We start from the raw sequence: 25828 nt of genomic DNA, 5'->3' as shown, positions 1-25828 counted from the left end.
CGGTGAGAGGAGCGGATAGTGGAGAGGCGTGGTGAGTGGAGCAGAGCAGCCGGTGGAGAGGAGTGGATAGTGGAGAGGAGTGGTGAGTGGAGCGGCTAGTGGAGCAGAGCAGCTGGTGGAGAAGAGCGGATAGTGGGGAGGTGTGGCAAGCGGAGCAGATAGTGGAGCGGAGCAGCCGGTGGAGAGGAGCAGATAGTGGAGAGGAGTGGATAGTGGAGAGGTGTGGCGAGTGGAGCGGCTAGTGGAGCAGAGCAGCTGGTGGAGAAGAGCGGATAGTGGGGAGGTGTGGCAAGCGGAGCAGATAGTGGAGCGGAGCAGCCGGTGGAGAGGAGTGGATAGTAAAGAGGCATGGTGAGAGAAGCGAATAGTGGAGCGGAGCGGCTAGCAGAGAGTAGCGGAGAGGCGTGGTGAGTGGAGCGGATAGTGGAGCAAAGCAGCTGGTGGAGAGGCGTGGATAGTGGAGTGGAGCGGTTGGCAGAGAGGAGCGGATAGCGGAGAGGCGTGGCGAGAGGATAGCAGGGCAGCTGGCAGAGAGACGCAGCTGGAAGTGAAGACTGCGGTAGAACCCCATGGAGAGGTGTGGCAATCAACCCGAGCATGTGAGATGCCCCCCTCCCATATCTCTCCCCACTTCCATCCAGGCTGGGAGGTAAACTCTGCAAAGGAACTTCTGAACTCTGGGGGCTGCACTGACCAAGGTCAGAAACTGTGGGTGGGGTGACTGTTGGGTTGCTGGACTTAAGACCCTTAGGGGAAAAGGACACTGCCAAACTTACTTGGGATGGGTCTTTTGCTCACGGTTTTTGTTATTGTCGCAGCCCTAAGGTCTTTATTCCAACATGGTGTCTGTATGGCCAATTGTCGGTCATCTAGAGGTCACACTGGTACTGTGTGCAACACCGTGGTGCCATGTGCAACATTGAAGTGCCGTGTGCATTTTCCCGCTCTTTTTCCTGGACACCTAGAGGTCAGGCTAGTGTCGTGTGCAGTCTCCTGCTCTTCTGCCTGGTAACCCAGGGGTCAGGTTAGTGCTGTGTGCATAACACCAGCGTGCCGTGAGCAAAGGGACCCAATCTGACCAATCATAGTTCAGTTCAAATGGTCAGATTAGGGTTGTGTGCAAAACTATGCTAGTGTGCTGGGTGCAGCTTCTAGCAGCTTCTAATGTGCCGTATGCAAATTCCATCTACGTAGGGGGCAACAGCTCGGCACCTGGAGGGCGTAGGAGCTAGGGACCAATCAGATTTTGGCAAGTGTAACAGGGCCTTTGAATAAAACCATGCCTCGTGCCAGGATCTGCAGGAGTATCCACGTACTGACTGAAGGACCTGATCAACTCTTCTGCCAGGGGTCTCCTCCGGATATAGCCAGCTCGGGACGTGTCGTTTTATTGCTTTTCAACGTCATCTTCTACGGATTCGGTCTGCTCCTGGTGTCTGTTCTGCTGGTCAGCTGCGCCTGGAATACAGAACTTGCTTTCTAATTTTTCCTTTCTGTGCTTTGCTTAGCCTCTTCTCCTTTCCCCTCTCGTTTTGGTACAGAACTGCATATGTTGCTATCTAATGTGAAGTTGTGTATATATGGTATGTAAGAACTGAGTTATTGTATTGACTGTTATTGAAGTTAATTGGTGTATTTCATAGTAGTACTTGGTTAGTGTGCACACAGTTTATTTTATTTGGTGTATTCGTTTACCTTTTTCTAAAGGGCAGTTAATTTTGAATCATTTGGTTCCTTGTCGATGAATATAAATAGATTGCTTCAGGTTGTGTAAAGGTTTCTGGTTACAATAGGACTGTTAGTTGATAAAAGTGCTCCTCCCCAGCCCAAGTTGTGATTTTTCTCCCTGTTAATAAACGGCCACGTGCTGTTTTGAAGTTTACACTTGTCTGGTTTTAATTTTCCTCCCTCGATTAAAAATTCACCGAACCTGCATTAGGGACAGACAGTTATGAATCCTGTTTGTGGTGTTTCCCCAGTATAATGCTGCATTGTTTCCCTCCTTTATTAAAAGGATTTTGCTACACTCAGACTCTGTGCTTGCAAGAGGGGAAGTATTGCCTCGTAGAGGCGCCTGGGGGAGTGGTATGTAATTGTCCCAGGTCACTGGATGAGGGCTCAAGCCGGTTTTGCATTGTGTTATTGAAACGGAACCCCTGGACACTGGGCACCAGGATTATTGGGGGGGGGGGCAGGCGGCTTCAGTGGACCTGCTGCAGGCATGCCTGCAGAGGATCCGCTGCTCCTGTGGCTCCGGTGGACCTCCCGCAGGCACGCCTGCAGTAGCTCCACCAGAGCCATGAACCAGCGGACCCTCTGCAGGAATGCCTGCGGCAGGTCCACCGGAGCCGCAGGACCAGCGCGTGGGGCGGCGAAATGGCCGTGCGCCTAGGGTGCAAAAAGCACTAGCGCCGGTCCTGAACCTGGCCCTTGTTGCTGTCAACTCTGACGGGCAGAAGGGTTATGTAAGTACTTTAAAAAGTTGGAACTTTTTAACTGTCTGCTGTTATGTGATGTAATTGAATGAGACTGTTTTTCATTTGACTGTTTCTCATCAGATCCTACCCATATTTTATCATCTTCCATCCTCTCCTCCTTACTAGGACATTGGAGATTCTCCATTAATAGATCCTCCTCTAAGGGATGTCTCTGTCCGAACCATGTGTTCCTCCGCACCTGTCGACATTCCCCCAGGCCTTCGGTTAAAAACAGCTCTACTGCCTTTTTAATTTTAAGTGCCAGCAATCTGGTTCCATTTTGGTTTAGGTGGAGCCCATCCTTCCTATATAGACTTCCCCAAAAAGTTTCCTCAGTTCCTAATAAATCTAAACCCTCTTTCCTACACCATCATCTCATCCACACATATGAGACCTTGTAGTTCTGCCTTATGTTCTTATGTTCTGTCTCTCTGCCCTTTGTGTGTGGAACTGGAAGCATTTCAGAGAATGCCACCATGGAGATCCTGGACTTGAATCTCTTACCTAGCAGCATAAATTTGGCCTCCAGGACCTCGCTCCTATCTTTCCCTATGTCATTGGTACCCACATGTACCACTACCACCAGCTCCTCCCCAGCGCTGCACAGTAGTCTGTCTAGATGTCTTGAGAGATACACAACCTTCACACCTGGCAGGCAAATCACCATGCAGTTTCCTGTCATCGCTATCCCAGTATCTTTGTTTCTATTGATCAAATCCCCCATTACTATTACCTGTCTCTTCCTAATAACTGAAGCTTCCGTTCCTGGAGAGGTATCCATGGAGGGAGGGTCCCAACTATGGGACTGTTTCCCTCTGCTCCAGTTTCATTTGTCTCTGCTAACCCAAGGACTTCCAATCCTGTGGTCCAGTTCACTAATAAATCATACTCTGTTTTGAAAATGCTGCTTGGTGTCACTGCAAATACATATACAAGTGCATTAGTCCCTACCAAGGGCCAGCCTTTGCCTAGAGAATTCCCCAGCCTCCTCCAGCTGTCTTCCTGGTAGAGATTTAAAATGATCCACCCTCTCTGCTGCAGTGATTTCAGCCAGCACATGGGTGCTGGCCCTCGGTACTCCAGGCCTCTTCCCTTCTAGCTTCCTGGAACCCCGTGCTGTCTATGAAGTGGACCTCCCGTGTAGATTGGTCCAGGCTGAGGTTGATGGTGGGGTGGAAGCTGTTGAAATCATGGTGGAATTTTTCCAGAGTCTCTTTCCCATGGGTCCAGATGATGAAGATGTCATCAATGTAGCATAGGTAGAGAAGGGGACAAGAGCTGAGGAAGGGTCATTCCAGGTCAGCCATAAAAATGTAGGCATATTGTGGGGCCATGCAGGTGCCCATAGCGGTGCCACTGATCTGGAGATATATATTGCCATCAAATTTGAAATAGTTGTGTGTGAGGATAAAGGCACAGAGCTCAGCAACCAGTTGTGCTGTGGCATCATCAGGGATACTGTTCCTGACAGCTTGTATTCCATCTGTGTGTGGGATGTTTGTGTAGAGAGCCTCTACATCCATGGTGGCTAGGATGGTGTTTTCTGGAAGGTCACCAATGCATTGTAGTTTCCTCAGGAAAACAGTGGTGTCACGGAGATAGCTGGGAGTGCTGGTGGCATAGGGTCTGAGTAGAGAGTCCACATATCCAGACAGTCCTTCAGTGAGAGTGCCAATGCCCGAGATGATGGGGCGTCCAGGATTTCTGGGTTTGTGGATCTTGGGTAGTAGATAGATGTCAAAGTTAGACTCAGGACTCACATTTTGTCAGACCACTCTGTTATATTAGCACAGCGCTCTGCTAATAACATCCAGATAATGTGAGCACCATGCAAGACACGAACTATCTTATTTATACAGATAAAAGGGCGAGCACTTAACAAGATAACAAAGGAAGCAGAATCTGATAAGTTTACCTGGGTTAGGCATGCATATCTTATTTCCTTACTAACTATTACCGATCCTCTGTTAATGTTTCGCCATTAGCACCCTTGTTTATGCCTAATGTTTCTTTTCCTGGCACCTGTATTTCAACATTTCTTATTTCTGCTTAAAGGTACATACAACATTTCTTTAATCCATTCTTATTTTTACAATTTAATTCATTCTACTTTCACATAGAATAACCCTGGTTGGGGCTCTGAGGGTACATTGATTTGTTCTGGTGTTAGTGTAGGGAGTGTCCTGAGTAGATGGTGCAGTTTCTTAGTGTATTCCTCAGTGGGATCTGAGGGAAGTGGCCTGTAGAATTTCGTGTTGCAGAGTTGTCTGGCACCCTCCTTTTGGTAGTCAGCCTGTTCATGATGACAACAGCACCTCCTTTATGAGCCTCTTTGATTATAATGTCAAGGTGGTTTCTGAGGCTGTGGATGGCATTGCGTTCTGCACGACTTAGGTTATGAAGCAAGCGATGTTGTTTTTCCACAATTTCTGCCTGTGCACGTCAGCGGAAGCATTCAATGTATAGGTCCAGACTGTCATTTCGACCCTCAGGAGGAGTCCATGTGGAGTTCTTCTTCTTGTGCTGTTGGTGGAAGGGTACCTGTGTATCAGTGCGCTGTTCAGTGTTGTCCTGAAAATATTCTTTGAGTCGGAGACGGCGAAAGTAGGCTTCCAGATCGCCGCAGAACTGTATCATGTTGGTGGGGGTGGCAGGGCAGAAAGAGAGTCCCCGAGATAGGACAGACTTTTCTTCTGGGCTGAGTGTGTGGTTGGACAGATTGATGATATTGCTGGGTGGGTTAGGGGTACCACGGTTGTGGCCCCATGTGGCAAGTAGGAGTTTATACAGCTTACAGTCCTTTTTCCTTTGTAGAGAGGTGAAGTGAATAATGTAGATCTCCTGTCTTATTTTAGTGATGTCCGTTTGTATGGAAGTTTGGTTATTAATGAGAGTCTCCAGGTTGGAGAACTCTTTTTTGATGTTTTCCTGTTTGCTGTATAGGATGCTGATCAGGTGGTTCCTCAGTTTCTTTGATAGAGTATGACATAATCTCTCACTGTGGTCTGTGTAGTATGTAGATAACAGTGTATTTTTTACCTTTAGTCCATTTGGTATGATGTCCATCCATTTGCATTTGGAAAGGAAGATGATATCTGTCTGTATTTGTGCAAGTTTCTTCATGAGGTTGATGGATTTCCACTCCATACAGCTAAATGCCTTGCCTTGCATGGTGTCAAGTATCAGAGGGGTAGCCGTGTTAGTCTGGATCTGTAAAAGCAGCAAAAAATACTGTGGCACCTTATAGACTAACAGACGTTTTGGAGCATGAGCTTTTGTGGGTGAATCCCCACTTCGTCGGATGCAAGAGGTATTAACACCACATTATACCGAAAACCTACCGACCGCTATGCCTACCTTCATGCCTCCAGCTTCCATCCCACCACACGATCCATTGTCTACAGCCAAGCACTGAGGTACAACCGCATCTGCTCTAACCCCTCAGACAGAGACCAACACCTACAAAATCTCCACCAAGCATTCTCAAAACTACAATTCCCGCACGAGGAAATAAGGAAACAGATCAACAGAGCCAGACGTGTACCCAGAAGCTCCTACTGCAAGACAAACCCAAGAAAGAAACCAACAAGATTCCACTGGCCATCACATACAGTCCCCAGCTAAAACCCCTCCAACGCATCATCAGGGATCTACAACCCATCCTGGACAATGATCCCACACTTTCACAGGCCTTGGGTAGCAGGCCAGTCCTCACCCACAGACAACCTGCTAAACTGAAGCATATTCTCACCAGTAACTGCACACCGCACCATAGTAACTCTAGCTCAGGAACCAATCCATGCAACAAACCTTGATGCCAACTCTGCCCACATATCTACACCAGCAACACAATCACAGGACCTAACCAGATCAGCCACACCATCACCAGTTCATTCACCTGCACGTCCACCAATGTAATATACGCCATCATATGCCAGCAATGCCCCTCTGCTATGTACATCGGCCAAACTGGACAGTCTCTATGGAAAAGGATAAATGGACACAAATCAGATATTAGGAATGGCAATATACAAAAACCTGTAGGAGAACTTTGGCCACACTATAGCAGACCTTAAGGTGGCCACACTATAGCAGACCTTAAGGTGGCCATCCTGCAGCAAAAAAACTTCAGGACCAGACTTCAAAGAGAAACTGCTGAGCTTCAATTCATCTGCCAATTTGACGCCATCAGCTCAGGATTAAACAAAGACTGTGAATGGCTAGCCAACTACAAAACCAGTTTCTCCTCCCTTGGTTTTCACATCTCAACTGCTAGAACAGGGCCTCATCCTCCCTGATTGAACTAACCTCGTTATGTCTAGCTTGCTTCTTTCTTGCATATATATACCTGCCCCTGGAAATTTCCACTACTTGCATCCGACGAAGTCGATATTCACCCACAAAAGCTCATGTTCCAAAACGTCTGTTAGTCTATAAGGTGCCACAGGATTCTTTGCTGCTTTTACAGATCCAGGCTAACACGGCTACCCCTCTGATACTGGAACCCCTTGCCACTCCAGGGTATCGCAGAGATGGGTAAGGTACATCAAGGATTGTATTGAGCCCCACGCATCAGCACAACCTTAATATTACATAAAAGTAATGTCTTCCTATCGAGGCAGATGCCTGTCCCACTGCATTCACTTGTTTTTAAAATAGAGCTGTGTTTCCTTTCCCAAATGCATGTGGCCATTTCCTTTAATACTTTGGAGTCAGAGGCCAGTGTTCTGATTATTAATTGCATGGTTTTATAGAACATGTGATGGGCCTGTACAGAACATTTTGGAGTCACAGTCCCGGCTCAAGGGACCTTGCAGTCTTGAAAGGCAAACAGTAATCAATGATTCAGGCACACAAAGCCCCTGGGAGCAAGAGGTGGGTCTATCACACAGAGCTGTGAGATGTGTGGGTTTGAAATAATAACGGCACTTTGCTGGATGGTGGATTAAAACTCATGAAGGTGACCGAGGAAGCATTTGCTGTGGTGGCTGCAAAGCAGACAGACCCATTTCTGCTCCTGTGGATCAGGGCCAGCATGCGCCTAACTCATCTTGCATCCATTGCAGGCTACCGAACGTCCATAAACTTTTCTAACGTCTTCACTTCTCTTCTCTTGTCTCCTGTAGGTGGGGTTTCTAATACAATGTGAGCATTTCTGGCACCTCCTGCACATTTCAATGCACAGATTTGATGCCAGAAAGGTCCCTGTGCTGTGCTCTGGGTAACTGCATTTACTGCTAACTGAAAGGTTGGTTGGTTGGTTAATTATTTTATACAAAACTCAGGGTGTTGTGAGAGCTCCAGGCATGCTACAGCTGCTAAAGGGGCTGCAGTAAAGTTTCTACCAGTTGGGTTCAAGGAGGGAACTTTCTGCACTACCATAGAATCCAATTTGTCACGGTTGTTTCAGATTTTAATCTTGTCCTCCAAAGTGCTTCCAACCCCTCCCAGCTTGGTGCCATCTGCACACTTTATAAGCATCTTCTCCACTGCATTATCCCAGTCTGAATGAAAGTACTGAACAATACTAGACCCACAGGGCCGCTTTAGGAAGTGCGGAGCCCAATTCGAACATTTTTGACGGGGCCCCGGCAGGGATGACTAAAAAAAAACACATGTAAAAACACACGTGGGGCTTGTGCTCACTGGGCGGTGCTCCGAGTCTTTGGCAGCACTTCGGCAGCGGATCCTTCATTCGCTCCAGGTCTTCAGCGGCACTGAAAGACCCACCACCGAAGTGCTGCTGAAGACCCAAAGCAAGTGAAGGACCCGCCACCGAAGTGCTGCTGAAGACCCAGAGCAAGCAAAGGACCTGCCGCCGAAGACCCGGAGCTAGCGAAGGACCCGCCACCAAAGTGCCGCCGAAGACCCGGAGAGCCGCCAGGTGAGTAAAAATTAAAAAGGCGCCTCCAGCTAGGGAAGAGATTCTCACTGGGCGCTGGGCCCTCTTAGGCACAGGGCCCGATTCAGGGGAATTAGTGGAATAGGCCTAAAGCCGGCCCTGTAGACCCAGGACAGCCCCTTGCAGGACTCCATTAAATGTGTCCTCCCAGTTTGACAGTGAACCATTGATAACTACTTTTTGAGTACAGACTTTAAACCAATTCTGCACCCTCCTTCTGGGAAATGTTTCTAGACTGCATTTCCCTAGTTTGCTTATGAGAATCTTCTGTGGGACTTTGTCAAAAGCCTGACTAAAATCAAGATATACCATGACTACTACTTACCCCCTACACCTCATCCACTAGTCCAGAACCCTGTCAAAGAAGGAAATTAGGTTGGTATGATTTGTTCTTGACAAATCCATTCTGAGCTTTTCTTATAATCCTATTGCCCTCTAGGTGCTTGCAAACTGATTGATTGATAATTTGAGTATCTTTCCAGGTTTCGAAGTTAGGCTGACTAATCTATAATTTCCTGCATCCTCTTTGTTTCCCTTTTTAAAGATACATATTATGTTTGCTTTTCTTCAATCATCTGGGACCTCACTCATCCTCCAAGAGTTCTTGAAGATAATTGCTAACTAGCGCTTCTGAGATTGCTTCAGCTAGTTCCTTAAGTACCCTAGGATGAATTTCATTAGGCCCTTGCTGACCTGAATACATGTAACTTATCTTAATATTCTTTAACCTATTCTTTCCCCTATTTTGGCTTGTGTTCCTTCCCTCTTGTTGTTAATGTTAATTGTGTTGAGTATCTGTCCCCATTAACCTTTTTAGTGAAGAGTGAAGCAAAATAGGCATTAAACACTTTTTAGCCTTCTGGATGTTATTTCTCTTGCTCCTAATGTGTTCATGACCCTTGCTAGATGTAACTCATTTTGTGCCTTAGCCTTTCTGATTTTTCCCATAGGTCCTTGTGCTGTTCTTTTGTGCTCCTCCTTAGCCGTTAGCCATGTTTCCCCTTTGTGTAGGATTCCTTTTCAGGTCACTAATGAGCTTCTGATGGAGCCATATTGGGCTCCGACTATTTTTCCTCTCTTTCCTTCACATTGGAATAGTTTTCAGCTGTGCCTTTAATACTTTCTCCTTGAGAAACTGCCAGATCTCCTGACCTTTTTCCTTTGATTTTCTTCCCATGGGACTTTACCTGCCAGTTCTGACTTTGTTAAAGCCTTTTCTGGAAGTCCATTGTCCTTATTCTACTGCTCTCACTCTTCCCTTTTCTTGCAATCATAAAATCTCTCATTTTACAGTCACTTTTACCCAAATTGCCTCCTACCTTCCGATTCGCTACCAATTCCTCCCTGTTGGTTAGAATCCAGTCTAAAATGGCCGTGTCCCTGGTTACTTCCTCCACTCTCTGAAATAAAAAATTGTCTCCAATACATTCCAAGGATTTACTGGAAATATTGTGTTTTGACACATTACCTTGGGGGGAGGGATAGCTCAGTGGTTTGAGCATTGGCCTCCTAAACTCAGGGTTGTGAGCTCCATCCTTGAGGGAACCATCTGGGGCAAAAATCAGTTCTTGGTCCTGCTAGTGAAGGCAGGGGGCTGGACTCAATGACCTTTCAGGGTCCCTTCCAGTCCATGAGATAGGTATACCTTTCCAATAGATGTCTGCATAAAGTCCCCCTGGTCTCATGTTGTAGATATTTGTTGGTTGTTCTAGAAATGCCTTGTTCAGGAAGAGGAGGTGTTTGGTGGTCTCTAGTAGACCCCATCATGACCTCACCTCTATTTTTCACTTTTGTACCTTTACATAGAGACTTCCAGCTGGTCTGCCTCTCACCATCTTGATTTCCTTAGGGAATATGGTCCTGGGCTAGGCCTTACTGAGAAGCACTGGCTCAGTTCAGGAGGAAGTTGGCTTGAATGTAACTGTGTGTAGTGAGATGAAAAAGGGAAAAAACTAGATGGAACTTCAGGAAAAATGGGAGGTGACTCTGCAGCCTCACACAACAGAGGGGTGGGACCCAATCAGCCTGCACAAAGCCAGGGAGAGGAGAGGGTAAGGAACTTGTCTTGCCCTGGCCCAAGGGGTCAGGGGGAGACTGGTTCTAGCTCTGATCTCAGTGATCCTTACTGGCCAGGATGCTCCTGCAGGGACATGGTGACCGGCTGTGAAAGCTCTTCTGCAGCCACGGGGATGACACTTTGTCTTTAGTATCTTATATTGGTGTTGATGAAATGCACTGACTTGAGGGTCCTGGTGGGTCTGTTACTGCACAGAACAGGTACAGCGCAGACAGCAGCTGCTCCAGCCACCCTCTCCCCTTCCTAGCCTCTCCCAGTGACCTAGAGGAGGTTCCCTGCATGACAGCCTCTACCTATTCAGTCCTGAGCTTGTACCTCTCTCTGCTGAGAGGTAGAAACTGCACAGGGGTCAGTGAGTGCCCCTTAATAGCACACTTTAAACTGAATGGAAAAGCTGAAGTTTGAAAGTGAAGTTTTCCTGCTCCTTGTCTCTGCTCAGGACCTTCCCCACAACAGTCCTGATTTGTCTCCATGACAAATCCCTCCAAGATTTGAGCATTAATGACAACAATACAGAATTTCCTGGGGATTTATTAACCAAGGTGTTTTTCTGTAACTTATAAATCAGTCGCAAAGGGATCTGTTAAAAGTTTGTTTGTCTGAGACACTCGCTGCTGCAGTGTTTCCCCTCAGCTGTGACTTTAAAAACATTATTTCTAAAATTAGTTAATTGCACCATAACATGAAAACAATGGGGAAGGAGAAGAAAATGCCAGTTGGTAAAGCAGAAAGTTCTCCCCTCTGCTCAGCCCTTTCTTCCTTTTCCATGTTCTAAGCTCCTGGGAAAAGAATGGACACAAAGTACTGAACGAGACATGGAAAGAATAGATACAAGTTAAAGATTTTACAGCAGTTTAGAGTGTCAATATGTAGCCCAAGTAAATTAAAACACACTTAAAAAAAATCCTGAGTCAAGAAGCTTATAGTTAGTGCCACACAGAGCTAGAAGTCTGGCCTTGTATCCCTGCCCAGATCCCTTCTCTACTATGATGCAATACAACCATCACATCAAGATGTTACTAATGTGTATAAAAAATAAAAACCCGAGGAGTCCTTTTGGCACCTTAGAGACTAACAAATTTATTTGGGCATAAACTTTTGTGGGCTACAGCCCACTTCATCGGATGCATACAATATTTCCCACTTCATGCATCCAATGAAGTGGGTTTTAGCCCACAAAAGCTTATGACCAAATAAATGTGTTAGTCTCTGAGGTGCCACAAGGACTCCTCGTTCTTTTTGATGATACAGACTAACACGGCCACTATTCTGAAACCTGTCACTAATCTGTAAATTATTCCAGCTGCTATGTATTCTGGAGGTGTTACCCACACAATTTAGGCCCTCCCGCTCTCCTGGGTCCAGTGGCCCTCTATGGGTTAACAAGACCTTGTGCCAGTGAAGGAGCCTTTACATGGTAATACCGTTAAACATGTACACGTATTTATTAACAATCAATCAACAAAATAGACACGCCAAGCATCGACTGCTCACCACTCCCAACAAAGCAGCCAGACTTCTCTCAACGGTCAGTCAGCATCAGATTTCGTCCGGGGGGCTGGCTTCTGCAGGATGTAAGCATTCTGGCAGCTTTGTTCTTGAGCTGTGTCCTGGAGTTAGTTCCAGCTGGCATCTCTTTTGACTCTCATTATATAGTTAAAATGAGAGTCCTTCTTATCTATACTTTTAACCAACTATTTTACTTGAAACATGACTATGCAATAAATTTAACCAATCATAATCCCAATGGGCTCAAACAACTTCTCTAGCAACAGCAAAACCTCATAATTGCTACTTATCAGCAGAAGCAACTTTGAACTAAAAACTCTCACAGGCACCCAGTAAGAAACTTGCAGAAACTCAAGGTTAGTTTGTCCCTACTTCCTTCTATTCCCATGAATGTGATTTTACTGTATCTATCCCTGTTAGTAAGGCTGCAGATGGTATTTTTCTGTCTGCTGAGGATGAATTTTCCTGACTCTGTAGTTTTTATTTCTAATTTATGGTGGCTGAGCATACAAGATGGCTGCGGGTTATGCTAAGTCATACACAAGATGGCTGTGGGTCATGTCAAGTCCAGGCCTCTCACAACAGAGGGTGGGAGATGTATCCTGGTCTCCTGGACTCTTCGTGGAATGACAGCTGTGAAATGAATGGTTCTAGACTTCATATGGAGCAACAGGAGACAAGTTAATTGTTGTCGTCAATTGACATATGAAGTGAAGGAGGGTCTGCATGTGGACTGCACTGTGTGTTGGGATGAGGTGAAGGAATAGCATTGTATCTACAGTAGGAGAGAAGGTATTCCTGATACTGGAATAAACCAAACAGCCCATTTGTATAGGTCTTTGCCATGTCCACAGTGTGGTAGCTGAGGGCTTGAGGTGCATGCTGGGAGAGTGGCTGAGGTGTGGTGAGCTGGTGATATAATGGCTGGGTTTATGGGCTCATGCAGAGGTAGAGCATCGTAATATCCAGTTAGGGCTAAGGCTGTTTGTGAAAACTGAAGTGAGTTTTCAACTTTTTGATGGTGAAATATTTCTCCAGAGGCCTGTCCTGGCTTTGTGCTGGGTTCAGAATGATTCTGAACAGGACAAGAGTGCCCCCTAGAGGCCAGTAGAGATTTGGGACACACAAGACACCACAGCGGAGTGCAGCCAGTATGACCCAGCAACGAGAACTGTATGGGCAGAGACGGTATTGCCCATTGGACCAATTGGAATTCGACTGTAAGGCCAATAACAATTTATTACCATATTTACAGTAAATAACATTTTGCAATTCAAAGGCCCCAGACTCCAGCTAGAAAGTCATGTAATAGCACAGATTCCCAAATGTCAGACAATCTGTGCAGTACACACAAGTGCTCCAGCCAGGCCCTGAATGCCACTGCTGTATAAATGCACCTTGCCCTGAAGCCAGCCGCAGGAGAGGCGCCGCCATTGTCTCTGCTGCAGGGAGTCTGGCCCAAGGCTAGAGCACTTCCAGAAAGGAAGGCACAGCACAAGTTCTTGGACTAGCAAGACGTATCCTGTCACCACTCCACATCAGTGAGTGTCCCAGACTGAGGCAGTCAGTGGCCCCATAATCTGGAGTAGCCTACAAAAATGAGCATGTGTAAACGTGGATGTGATGCACACTGTGGCCCAGCACAGTTAGAACATGGGTCTTCTTGCCTGTGTGGACAAACCAAAATGTGACAGTGGTTAACCCCTTGTTCTCTGACCCTGTTGGTACAGCAGTGCCAGAGGCACTAATCAGGATCAGGGCCACATTCTGTGGGGCTCTGTGTAAACCCAGAGTAAGAGACCGTCCCTGCGCCAGAGAGCTCACAGTATAGCTGCAGATGGGAATCAAAGAGTTGCTGAAACAAGCAAATGGGTGGGGGGGCTGAGGGGAATGTTGACAGGACATATGGTTAACAGAATGATTGTCTGTCTGTCGAACTCTGGGCTAGGTGGGAGTTTTTCATGGGAAGGGGGCTATTTTTGTGTTTAAGCTATCAGTAAATGAGATAGTGATGATCTCAGTCGCCCTGCTGATCACCTGCCCAGTCACTCATTTCTACATGTACAGGCAGGAGGAAAACATGATCACACACCGCTAGGCCACAGGCTTGTTTAAAGCTGCTTGTTCTCGCAGTGTAGTCGACACCTGTGTTGGGTACAGTCCTTTCTGCACAGAGTCATTCTTTCCAGATGACAATTCTGAGGAACTGTCCCAGACTAGAATTCCAATGGAGGAGGTTTGGGAACAAATTGATAAATTAAACAATAGTAAGTCACCAGGACCAGCTGGGATTCACCCAAAAGTTCTGAAGGAACTCAAAGGTGAAACTGCAGAACTACTCACTGTGGTATGTAACCTATCACTTCAATCAGCTTCTGAACCAGATGACTGGAAGGTAACTAATGTAACACTGTTTTTTTTTAAAAGGCTCTAGAGGTGATCCTGGCAATTACAGGCCAGTAAACCCAACTTCAGTACCAGGCAAACTGGTTGAAATTATAGTAAAGAATTATTAGACAAATAGATTAACATGATTTGTTGGGGAGGAGTCAACACAGCTTTTGTAAAAGGAAATCATGCCTCACCAATCTATTCAAATTATTTGAGGGGGGTCAACAAACATGTGGAAAAGGGCGATCCGGTTGATAGAGTGTATGTGGACTTTCAGAAAGCCTTTGACAAGGTCCCACTCCAAAGGCTCTTAAGCAAAATACGTTTTCATGGGATAAGAGGAAAGGTTCTCTCATGGATCAAGAACTGGTTAAAAGACAGGAAACTCAGGGTAGGAATAAATGGTCAGTTTTCAGTGGAAGAGGTAAATAGCAGCATACCCCCAAAGATCTTTACTGGAACTGGTGCTGTTCAACATATGCATAAGTGATCTAGAAAAGGGGGTAAACAGTGAGGTGGCAAAATTTTCAGATGATACAAATTTACTCTAGATAGTTAAGTCCAAAGTAGACTGTGAAGAGTTACAAAAGGATCTCACATAACTGGGTGATTGGGCAACAAAATGGCAAATGAAATTCAATATTGATAAATGCAAAGTAATGCAAATTGGAAAACAGTCCCAACTATACAGATAAAATGATGAGGTCTAAATTAGCTGTTACCACTCAAAGAGAACTTGGAGTCATTGTGGATAGTTCTCTGAAAACATCCGCTTAATGTGCAGCAGCAGTCAAAAAGCTAATGATGATAAGAACCACTAGGAAAGGGATAGACAACTTTAGCGGGTCTTGGATGAGTTCTCCCCTGACATCTAGTGATGAGTTGGTAAAAAAGGACTTCAGGAACAGAAGGTGTTTGCATAGAACTGCCTGTTCTGCCTAAATGCATAGCATGATAGAGGTGCTTTGCTAAAATCACTTTTGGCCAGTGTTGTTACAAATCACTTTAATATTGAGTGATGAAGTGGTGTTATCCTGATTGTACGAGTAAAGGGCAGAAGAACTGTGCTTAGCCTGCCCTGATTGAGGGGGTCACTCTCAACTGAATTGCACTTGCTAAGCAGTGGGTAGGGAAGCCAAATGCCATGAGGAAGAAAGAAGGTGAGGACAGGTTTTCCTATGTGGGGGTAGGGGTGCTGCTTAAAGAGTCCTATACACTGTTTGGCTCCTCTCTCTCCACTGTTTAAAGACAGCTGATTAGACTCAGTTGTATGTTGTTCTTTTGCTCAGCTATTACTAGAGCTGAAATAACTGATAACCAGGTGCTGAACCTTAGATCAACAGTGGCAGAGTGAACAGCAGCAACGTTGAACTAGTTGTAGCAGCTAGGGCATTGCTCAACACTGCCCACTGCAGCGGGCGGGGGGGCGGGGGGAGGAATGAACTCATGTGAACATATTTCTCAACTCTGGGTCTTTGCTAACCAAAAACAGCAACTGAGTGGTGTGTTAAAGGAATATTTGTTTGTTAGACTTTCACACCACAAGGTGAGAAACTGAAGCAAAGGCCTTTACCCAACATATTCTGGGGTGGGTGTTTGTTCGTGGTCATGTGCTTTTGAATCCTGGTTGTGGTATTTTCCCAAATCAGTGCTGGGTTCCTTTTCCCTTTTTACTGAATGCTTTCTTGGCTACACACACTGTATGCTTAAAAGAGTAGTAGTATTTCCTCTTGGAGGCACCCAGAGGTGGTAGTTAATTTTCCAGATTAATGGATGGGAGCTTGAGCTGGTTCTGTTTTGTATTGTCAAGAAAAATCCTTAGATATTGAACCCAAAAAGATTACAATAAGACAGAAAATATCATAATGCCACTATATACATCCATGGTACACCCATACTTTGAATACTGTATGCAGTTCTAGTCACCCCATCTCAAAAAAAAGATGTATTAGAATTGGAGGAAAAGTACAGAGAAGGGCAACAAAAATGATTATGGGTATGATGAGGAGAGATTAAAAGGCCTAGAACTATTCAGCTTGGACAAAAGATGACTAAGGAGGGATATGATAGGTCTATAAAATTGTCAGTGTTGTGGAGAAAGTAAATAAGAAAATGCTATTTATCCCTAATATAACACAAGAACCAATGGTCACCAAATGAAATTAATAGGCAGCAGGTTTAAAACAAACTTCTTCCCACAATGCAGTCAACTTGTGGAACTTGTTGCCAGGGGATGTTGTGAAGGCCAAAAGTATATGTGGGTTCAAAAAAAATTAAATAAGTTAATGGAGGATCAGTCCAAGAATGGCTGTTAGTCAAGATGGTCAGGATGCAACCCCATGCTCTAGATGTCCCTAAACCTCTGACTGCCAGAACCTGAGACTAGATGACAGGGGATGGATCCCTCGATAAAGTGCCTTGTTTTATTCATTTCCTCTGAAGTGTCTGGCACCAGCCACTGTCAGAAGACAGGGTACTGGGCTAGATGGACGATTGGTCTGACCCTGTATGGTTGTTCTTGTGTTAATGCCATGTTCCATTAGCTGACTCTGCCCTCTCCTGCCTACATCTGGTGATTCATGAAGCACCCATTCTTCCCATGGTCTGCTCCTGTCCTAGTCAGACTCTGTCCTTGAAATATTCTTGGACAGTCAGTGGCCAGTGGTTCTAGGCTTCTCTCTGCTGAAGTCTGTATTGTACAAGTGCAAAATGTCAGTGTTGCATTAAGGTAATAATTGGAGATATACCAATCTCCTAGAACTGGAAGGGACCTTGAAAGGTCATTGAGTCCAGCCCCCTGCCTTCACTAGCAGGACCAAGTACTGATTTTGCCCCAGATGGCCACCTCAAGGATTGAACTCACAACCCTGAGTTTAGCAGGCCAATGTGCAAACCACTGAGCTATCCCTCCTCCCATGAATTGATGATGATTGAAAGATTCAGCAAAGAGTTTCCTGTGGTCCTGGGTGGGGACCCATAGGGAAAGCTTGTGCTACTGCTCCCTGGCATGATAGAAGCACAGGGGCTCTCCAGACAGCTGGGAGAAATGCAATGTCTCCCCTGCTGGCACTGGGTTCACAGCATGGCTGGACATGGGGAGTGGCCTATTTGGAGGGTGGGGAGTAGGGAAGTTTAACTTTTCTGGTACCCTGTGAAGCTTCTCGTTTTTATTGCTCATTGTTTGTCAAGTATTCCCAGAGAGCCTGTCTCTATACACAGGATGCTGCTAGCTTTTCCCCAAGAGTCTGGATAAAGGGTAACAAGACAACATTCTACAACTACATTAGAAACAAGAGGAAGACCAAGGACAGGGTAGGCCCATTACTCAATGAGGGGGGAAAAGAATAACAGAAAACGTGGAAATGGCAGAGGATCTAAATGCCTTTTTTGTTTCAGTTTTCACTAAAAAGGTTAGTAGCGACTAAACATCTAACTTAATGAATACCAGTGAAAATGAGGTAGGATCAGATGCTAAAATAAGAAAAGAACAAGCTTAAAAATTACTTGGACAAGTTAGATGTCTTCAAGTCACCAGGGCCTGCCGAAATACATGCTAGAATACTCCAGGAGCTGACTGAGGAGATATCTCAGACATTAGCAATTATCTTTGAAAAGTCATGGAAGATGGGAGAGATTGCAGAGGACTGGAAAAGAGCAAATATAGTGCCCATCTAAAAAATGGGGATTAAGGATAACCCAGGGAATTACAGACCAGTCAATTTAACTTCTGTACCCGTAAAGGTAATGGAGCAAATAATTAAGCAATCAATTTGCAAACACTTAGGAGATAATGAGGTGATAAGTAAGGATCAGCATGGATTTGTGAAGAGCAAATCATGTCAAACCAACCTAGTAGCTTCCTTTGACAGGGTAACAAGCCTTGGGGTGGGGAGGAGAGGGAGAAGCAATAGATGTGGTATATTTTGACTTTAGTAAGGCTTTTGATACTGTTTTGCATAACGTCTCATAAACAAACTAGGGAAATGCAACCTAGATGGAGCTACTATAAGGTGGGTGCAAAACTGGTTGGAAAACCGTTCCCAGAGAGTAGTTAGTGGTTCATAGTCAAGCTGGACGAGCATATTGAGTAGGGCCTTGCATGGATCAGTCCAGTTCTGTCCAGTATCTTCATCAATGATTTAAATAATGGCAGAGAGAGTACACTGATAAAGTTTGCGGACAATACCAAACTTGGAGGGGTTGCAAGTGCTTTGGAGGACAGGATTAAAATTCAAAATGATCTGGACAAACTGGAGAAATGGTCTGAAGTAAATAGGATGAAATAAATAAGGACAAATGTAAAGTACTCCTCTTAGGAAGGAACAACTGCACACACACAAAATGGGAAATGACTGCCTAGGAAGGAGCACTGTGGAAAGGGATCTAGGGATCACAGTGGATCACAAGGTAAATATGAGTCAACAGTGTGACACGTGCAAAAAAAAGCAAAAATAATTCTGGGCTGTACTAGCAGGAGAGTTGTAAACAAGACACAAGAAGTAATTCTTCCGCTCGACTGATTGCTGATTGGGCCTCGGCTGGAGCATTGTGTCCAGTTCTGGGCGCCACATTTCAGGAAAGATGTGAACAAATTGGAGAAAGCTCAGAGAAGAGCAACAAAAATGATTAAAAGTCTAGAAAACATGAGCTATGAGGGCAGATAGAAAAAATGGGTTTGTTTAGTCTGGAGAAGAGAAGACTGAGAGGACATAATTTTCAAGTACATAAAAGGTTGTTACAAGAAGGAGGATAAAAACTGTTCTCCTTAACCTCTGGGGATTGGTCCTGCTTTGAGCAGCAGGTTGGACTAGATGACCTCCTGAGGTCCCTTCCAACCTTGATATTCTATGACTCCAGGATAGGACAAGAAACAATGGGCTTAAATTGCAGCAAGGGCGGTTTAAGTTGGACATTAGGAAAAACTTCCTGTCAGGATGTTTAAGCACTGGAATAAACTGCCCAGAGAGAGGTTGTGGAATCTGCATCATTGGATATTTTTAAAAGCAGGTTAGACAAACATCTTAATCCTGACTTGAGTGCAGGGGACTGAACTAAATGAGCTCTCGAGGTCCCTGTGACACTGCACTCCATATTCTTCGAAGTTGTATGATTATGATATAGCTATGATGTATTTTGTACAAGATGGGCCATGTAAGGTGTGTGACGAACTGGAAATTTTCTTAATGTTTTCTCTGAATACTGTGTTGGTGCCTCAGTGTCCCCTGTGCAGTTCTTAAGTATCTAGGTGGTGGAATAAGGGTGTGTGATTTCTACAGTGCACCTAAATGCCTGGCACTCTGTCTCCTAGCAACTGATGGCCTGGGTCCCTCCTCTGCAAAAGTGTCAACTGAAGGTGTGGGAGACAGAGAGATCAGGTGAGCTCCTGGCCTGGGAAAGGGGCTGAGCAGAGGAGGAGGGGCTGGAGGGGGTTTTGGAGTCTGGAGCTGGCTGGGGACGAGGAGTGAAGTGCAGACGTGAGGGTCTGGCTCACTGCCCCGCAGAATGGACCCGGCTGAGGGGTCCGGCTCGTGGTACCTACAAGCTCTGTTTTAGACCCTGTTTCTGTCATCAAATAAACCTCTGTTTTACTGGCTGGCTGAGGGTCACATCTGACTGCGAAGCAGAGGTGCAGGACCTTGTGGCTTCCCCAGGACCCCGCTGGGGCAGGCTCACTGGGGGAAGTGCACGGAGGGGCAGAGGATGCTGAATGCTCCAAGGAGAGACCCAGGAAGTGAAGACGTGTGAGCTTCTTGCCCTGAACAAGTCTGCTCCAAGGGAGAAGAGGCTCCCCAAAGTCCTGACTGGCTTTGTGGGGAGCAGTTCCAGAGCATCGCCCGGTGACTCCGTGACAAGGTGTCATTGGAAGAGTTATGATATATGATTTTTATTTGTATGCATGTATCATTTTTGTATCTGAAGTTATGAATATTGACCATGTTATGTGTATTTCACATGTAGTCACGTCTGGGTGACGCCCACTAAGTGAAAGAGCCTATTTAGGGTAATGGGCTATTAGGAAAAACAGTAGCCCTTAGGAGAAGCTTATCCCCCATCTGGGATGATCCAGACCACCTGTAAGCAATGCCTTACTATGGCTGCTATGACTCAGTAATAAACAGGGAGAGAATTGCTTCTGGGCTCTGGAAAGCTCAAGGTTGTCTCTCTTCTCCCAGGTAACAATCCCAGTTTTTCATAGGTTTTTCCAGGCCCTTGGTCATTCTTGTTGCTTTTCTCTGAACCCGCTCTACTTCTGCCATATCCTTTTTGAAACAGGGAGACTTCTGCTGCACATGGTGTCCAGAGAAAGCTGCCATTGCTCTATATAAAGGCATTAGAATATTTTCCATATGATCCTCCATTCTGCACCTTATGCACCCTAACATCTGGTCTGCCTTATTGACCAGAGCTGTGTGCTGAGCAGAATTCACCACCGAACTGTCTCCACGGACACCAGGTCCCCTTCCTAAGTTGATTCAGAGCTTGTAAGGTATGTGAGTAGTTTACATTTTCTTCCAATGTGCATTCTTTTGGCATTTATTGACATAAAACTTTATTTGCCATCATGTTGCCCATCCCGCTGGCTTGGTCACGTCTCTGAATATTTCACAGTCCTCTCTGATTCTACCTAACCTAAATAACGTTGTGGGCCTGGTAACCTGTTGCTTCATAAACTAACAATTTGCTCCAGCATCATTTCTTCTGGTCACTGCTAGCAACCGGATATTATAAGGAAAGAGCAGGTGGGGGACAGAGAGGAGAGGGCTAGCTCAGTGGTTTGAGCATTGGCCTGCTAAACCCAGGGTTGTGCGTTCACTCCTTGAGGGGGCCGCTTAGGGATCTGGGGCAAAATCCGTACTTGGTCCTGCTAGTGAAGGCAGGGGACTGGACTCAATGACCTTTCAGGGTCCCTTCCAGTTCCATGAGATAGATATATCTCCATATATTACTTATTACCTCCTCTGCAGTGACGACTGGTATAGATCATTTAGCTCCTCATCGATGTCCTTATCTTTCTTAATTGCTCTCATTTACTTCTTGATGATCTAGGTGACCCACTAATTCTTTCACAGGCTTCCTGATTTAGATATAGATTCATCAATTCTAGGGCCTGAAGGGACTATTATGATCACTTACTCTGACCTCCTATATAACACAGGCCAAAATTCCCCAAAATAATTCCTAGAGCAGATATCTTAGAAAAACATCCAGTCTTGGTTTAACAACTGTCAGTGACAGAGAATTCACCACAACCCTTGGTAAATTGTTCCAGTGGTTAATTACTCTCGCTGTTAAACATTTATGCCTTATTTCCAGTCTGAATCTGTCTAGATTCAACTCCAGCCTTTGGATCTTGATGTACCTTTGTCTGCTAGATTGAAGGGCCCATTATTGAATATTTGTTCTCCAGGTAGGTACTTACAGACTGTGATCAAGTTACCCCTTAACCTTCTCTTTGTTAGGCTAAATAGATTGAGCTCCCTGGGTTTATTACTATAAGGGTTGTTTACTAATCCTTTAATCATTCTTGTGGTTCTTCCCTGTATCCTCTCTAATTCATCAACATCCTTGAAATGCGGACACCAGAGCTGGACACAGGATTCCAGCAGTGATTGCATCAGTGCCAAATAAAGATGTAAAAAACCCACTCTATTCCTACTCAAGATTCCATGTTTATCAATTCCAGGATTGTGTTAGTTCTTTTGGCCACAGCGTAACCCTGGGAGCTCATCCACAACCTCCAAATCTTTTTCAGTCACTCGTTTCCAGGCTAGAGGCCCCTGTGCTGTAAGTATGGCCTGCATTTTTTGTTCCTAGATGTATATGTTTACATCCAGCCCTATTAAAATGCATATTTTGTTTGCTTGCGCCCAGTTTACCAAGCAATCCAGTGACCTGTTCTCTTTATTATTTATCACTCCCCCAATTATTGTATTATCTGCAAACTTTATCAGTGACAATTTTATGTTTTCTTCCAGGTCACTGATAAAAATATTAAATAAGAACAGGATTCTGTTTTCCAACACTGGCCAATGCCAGCTCCTCCAGAGGGAATGAACAGAACAGGTAATCAAGTGATCCATCCCCCATCACCCATTCCCAGCTTCTGGCAAACACAGGTTAGGAACATTATTCTTCTTCAGCATGTTTCCAAGTTCCCTGAAGTCATCTGCTATGTGCAAGACAGTCTGCAATGCAGTGACATTGTGCACTGATATGAACCATGACCAATGGATCGTTGCCTATCAACTTCAGAAAGCTGTCCAATCTTAGAGTGACATCTCATGTCTTAGCTCCAGGATGGCTGCATGCTGTCCTGTTGTCTGCCTATTCCTTGCAGAATGTTTTCAAGCCTTCTGAGTACTGAATCTCCAACAAGGAGTGTCTGTCTTTCTTGGATGGATAGAGAACTCTTGGCAAGTAAGCTTGATTTTCTTAGCGATTGGACCGAGCTGCCATTCACGTGTATCCCATACATCTGTTCGATTGGACCTGCTGGATCTTGAGAGGTATCATCCATAGTTTCCAGTCTGCCCATCCTCATCTGTCTCCTACTAAGTAGAAAGCAGCTGTGACCTCTTGCCTCTGATCAGGCCTCCTCTCTCACCAATTCCTTTGTGGCCAGCTCCATTCTTCCTTGAACCTGAAGTGCTGGTGTTTACCCAACCTGGTTGTCTGCACTTAAAGAACCCTGTTGTAAATGGCTATGGGTCTCAAATCTGGGCCCACAGGTTCCCACACACCCCTTCCACCTGGGCCATCACCGGGTATCTATCCTGAACTCCCGGAAGTGAGGAACTCCCAGAGGCATCACCCACAAGCACCCTGACTGAGGATAATGACCAGCCCAAGTGACTGTCCGGAACAGACTATTTTAAGCCAGGAGACACAAGAAATTGTCTGAATCACTGAATCACTTCCTGACTGGCTGATCCACTGGATCTGACTCTTTCTTCATCCCTAAACTCTGCTTCTGGCTCTAACCCCTAGCTTAGTTCCTGCTTCCTCATTCTGGCTCTGACCACTAGGGTACTCTGCCCAAGTCCCTGTTCTGACAGCTTGCTTGGACCACACACCCTTTGGAAGGAGAGGATCTGCCAAGCATGTCCCCGCAGAGTTCCTTCTGCCTCAAGGGGTGCCAGCAGGCAGCCCACTTTCAGGCAGACAATCAAGTGATGCAGGCACAGGCTACGTAGTTGGCCACGGCAAACCAGACACTGCAGAACAACTGCTCCAATGAGAATACTATGCTTCTGACCCGACTTCCTGCACCAACCTCTGAGCCAGCATCCATCATTCCCCTGCCAGAGCAGTTCCATGGGGATTGCCAAAGATTTCATGAATCCGTGCCACAGATTACTCATTTAATGTGGCCATGGTAAGCCTGGTTGTCAACCTGACTCAAGAATCATCAAACTGGGCTTCCATTTACTTGAGGCTGACAGTCCACTGCTGTCTAACTCGGTGCCTTCCAGCGATTTATATCAACCATCTTTGGTTATCCCAATTGTGCCTACAGCACGGCTGCTGCCCGAGTAAGCTCCAGCAGGAGGCAGGTATCACTTGCCTCTTTTGCAGAGTGTTTCCACTTGTTCACATCAGATACAGTCTGGAATGAGGCAGACAGACTCTATAGAATTATAGATTATTAGGGTTGGAAGGGACCTCAAGAGATCATCTAGTCCAAGCCCCTGCTCAAAGCAGGACCAATCCCCAAATGGCCCCAAGGATTGAACTCACAACCCTGGGTTTAGCAGGCCAATGCTCAACCCACCCAGACATTAAGATCAGAAGGAACTATCTTGATCATCTAGTCTGACCTTCTGCACATCGCAGGACATATAACCTCACCCACCCACTGCTGTAATAGACCCCTCACCTCTGCCTGAGTTACTGATGGCCTCATGTCATGGTTTAAAGACTTCAAGTTACAGAGAATCCACTATTTACACTAGTTTAAATCTGCAAGTTACACATGCTTCAGAGGAAAGCCAAAAAAAACTCAGAGTCTCTTCCAATCTGACCCGGGGGGAAATTCCTTTCTGACTCCAAATATGGCTATCACTTAGACCCTGAGTGTGAGGGCAAAACCCACCAGCCAGACACCTGGGAAAGAATTATTGGTAGTAATTCAGAGCCCTCCCCATCTACTGTGCTCTCAAGGTTTCTTTCCCCACTCTGAACTTTAGGGTACAAATGTGGGGACCTGCATGGACACTTCTAAGCCTAATTACTAGCTTAGATCTGGTATACACAGCCACTACCCAGAATTTCAGTGTCTGGGGCACTCTGTCCCCCCAAACTTCTCCCCCCCACGAGTTGCCTTGAGGGACTTCACCAATTTTCTGGTGAACACAGATCCAAACCCCTTGGATCTTACAACAAGGAGAAATTAACTATACCCCCTCCTTTCCCCCCCACCAATCCCTGGTGAGTCCAGATCCAATCCCCTTGGATCTTAAAACAAGGAAAAAATCAACCAGGTTCTTAAAAAGAAAGCTTTTAATTAAAGAAAGAAAAGGTAAAAATTATCTCTGTAAAATCAGGATGGAAAATGTTTTTACAGGATAATCAGATTCCTATAGACCAGAGGGCTCCCCCCGCAGCCTTAGGTTCAAAGTTACAGCAAACAGAGGTAAAATCCTTCCAGCAAAAAGAAACATTTACAAGCTGAGAAAATAAACATAAGACTAACACGCCTTGCCTGGCTAATTACTTACACATTTGAAACATGAGAGACTGAATCAAAAAGATTTGGAGAGCCTGGATTGATGTCCCATCCCTCTCAGTCCCGAGAGCGAACAACACCACCACAAAGAGCACAAACAAAAGACTTCCCTCCACCAAGATTTGAAAGTATCTTGTCCCCCTATTGGTCCTCTGGTCAGGTGCAAGCCAGGTTTACTGAGCTTCTTACCTCTTGTTTAAAGACTTACAGGTAAAAGAGACATTAACCCTTAACTATCTGTTTATGACATGTCCCATCGCCAGCTGCTGGAGGTACTTGCTGCTAGCAGTCGCAGACTGGCTACATGCCATTGCAGGCAGCACCATCACACCATGCCCTCCATAAACTTATCAAGCTCAGTCTTGAAACCACTTAGGTTTTTTGCCTCCACTGCTCCCCTTGGAAGGCTGTTCCAGAACGTCACTCCTCTGATGGTTAGAAACCTTCACCTAATTTCAAGCCTAAACTTGTTGATGGCCAGTTTACAGCCATTTGTTCTTGGATCCACATTGGCACTTAACTTAAATAACTCCTCTCCCTCCCTGATATTTATCCCTCTGATGTATTTCTAGAGAGCACTCATATCTCCCCTCAGCCTTTGTCTGGTCAGGCTAAACAAGACAAGATCCTTGAGTCTCTTCTCGTAAGGTAGGTTTTCCATTCCAGCCAGTCCCCTGACATGGGGCTGGATTGGAGCCAGCATCCACTAGAGGTAAAGGCTCTGTGATGGGGCTTTATCCCCATCA

General features: G+C 45.6%; 1 protein-coding gene and 1 long non-coding RNA gene across 2 annotated transcripts in view; one reads left to right on the top strand and one right to left on the bottom strand.

Moving 5' to 3' along the window:
• Window positions 1–10969: 10969 nt before the first annotated feature.
• On the bottom strand, window positions 10970–12276 carry LOC115639842. The gene is made up of 2 exons (XR_003997760.1): window positions 11951–12276; window positions 10970–11235 (listed from the first exon to the last, which is right to left on the bottom strand). It is a non-coding gene; the product is annotated as an uncharacterized LOC115639842 (long non-coding RNA).
• A 26-nt stretch (window positions 12277–12302) lies between these two features.
• RABL2B (RAB, member of RAS oncogene family like 2B) overlaps window positions 12303–25828 on the top strand; it is a 46284-nt gene continuing 32758 nt past the window's right edge. The window contains exon 1 of the mRNA XM_030541970.1: window positions 12303–12321. The gene's annotated coding sequence lies outside the window, so the exon portion shown is untranslated. The remainder of the gene's footprint in view (window positions 12322–25828) is intronic.

Source organism: Gopherus evgoodei, chromosome 1 (genome assembly GCF_007399415.2).
Source record: "Gopherus evgoodei ecotype Sinaloan lineage chromosome 1, rGopEvg1_v1.p, whole genome shotgun sequence".
Taxonomy (NCBI): domain Eukaryota; kingdom Metazoa; phylum Chordata; order Testudines; family Testudinidae; genus Gopherus; species Gopherus evgoodei.
The sequence above is the reverse complement of the archived record's forward strand: the minus strand, read 5'-3'. Positions and strand labels throughout refer to the sequence as shown.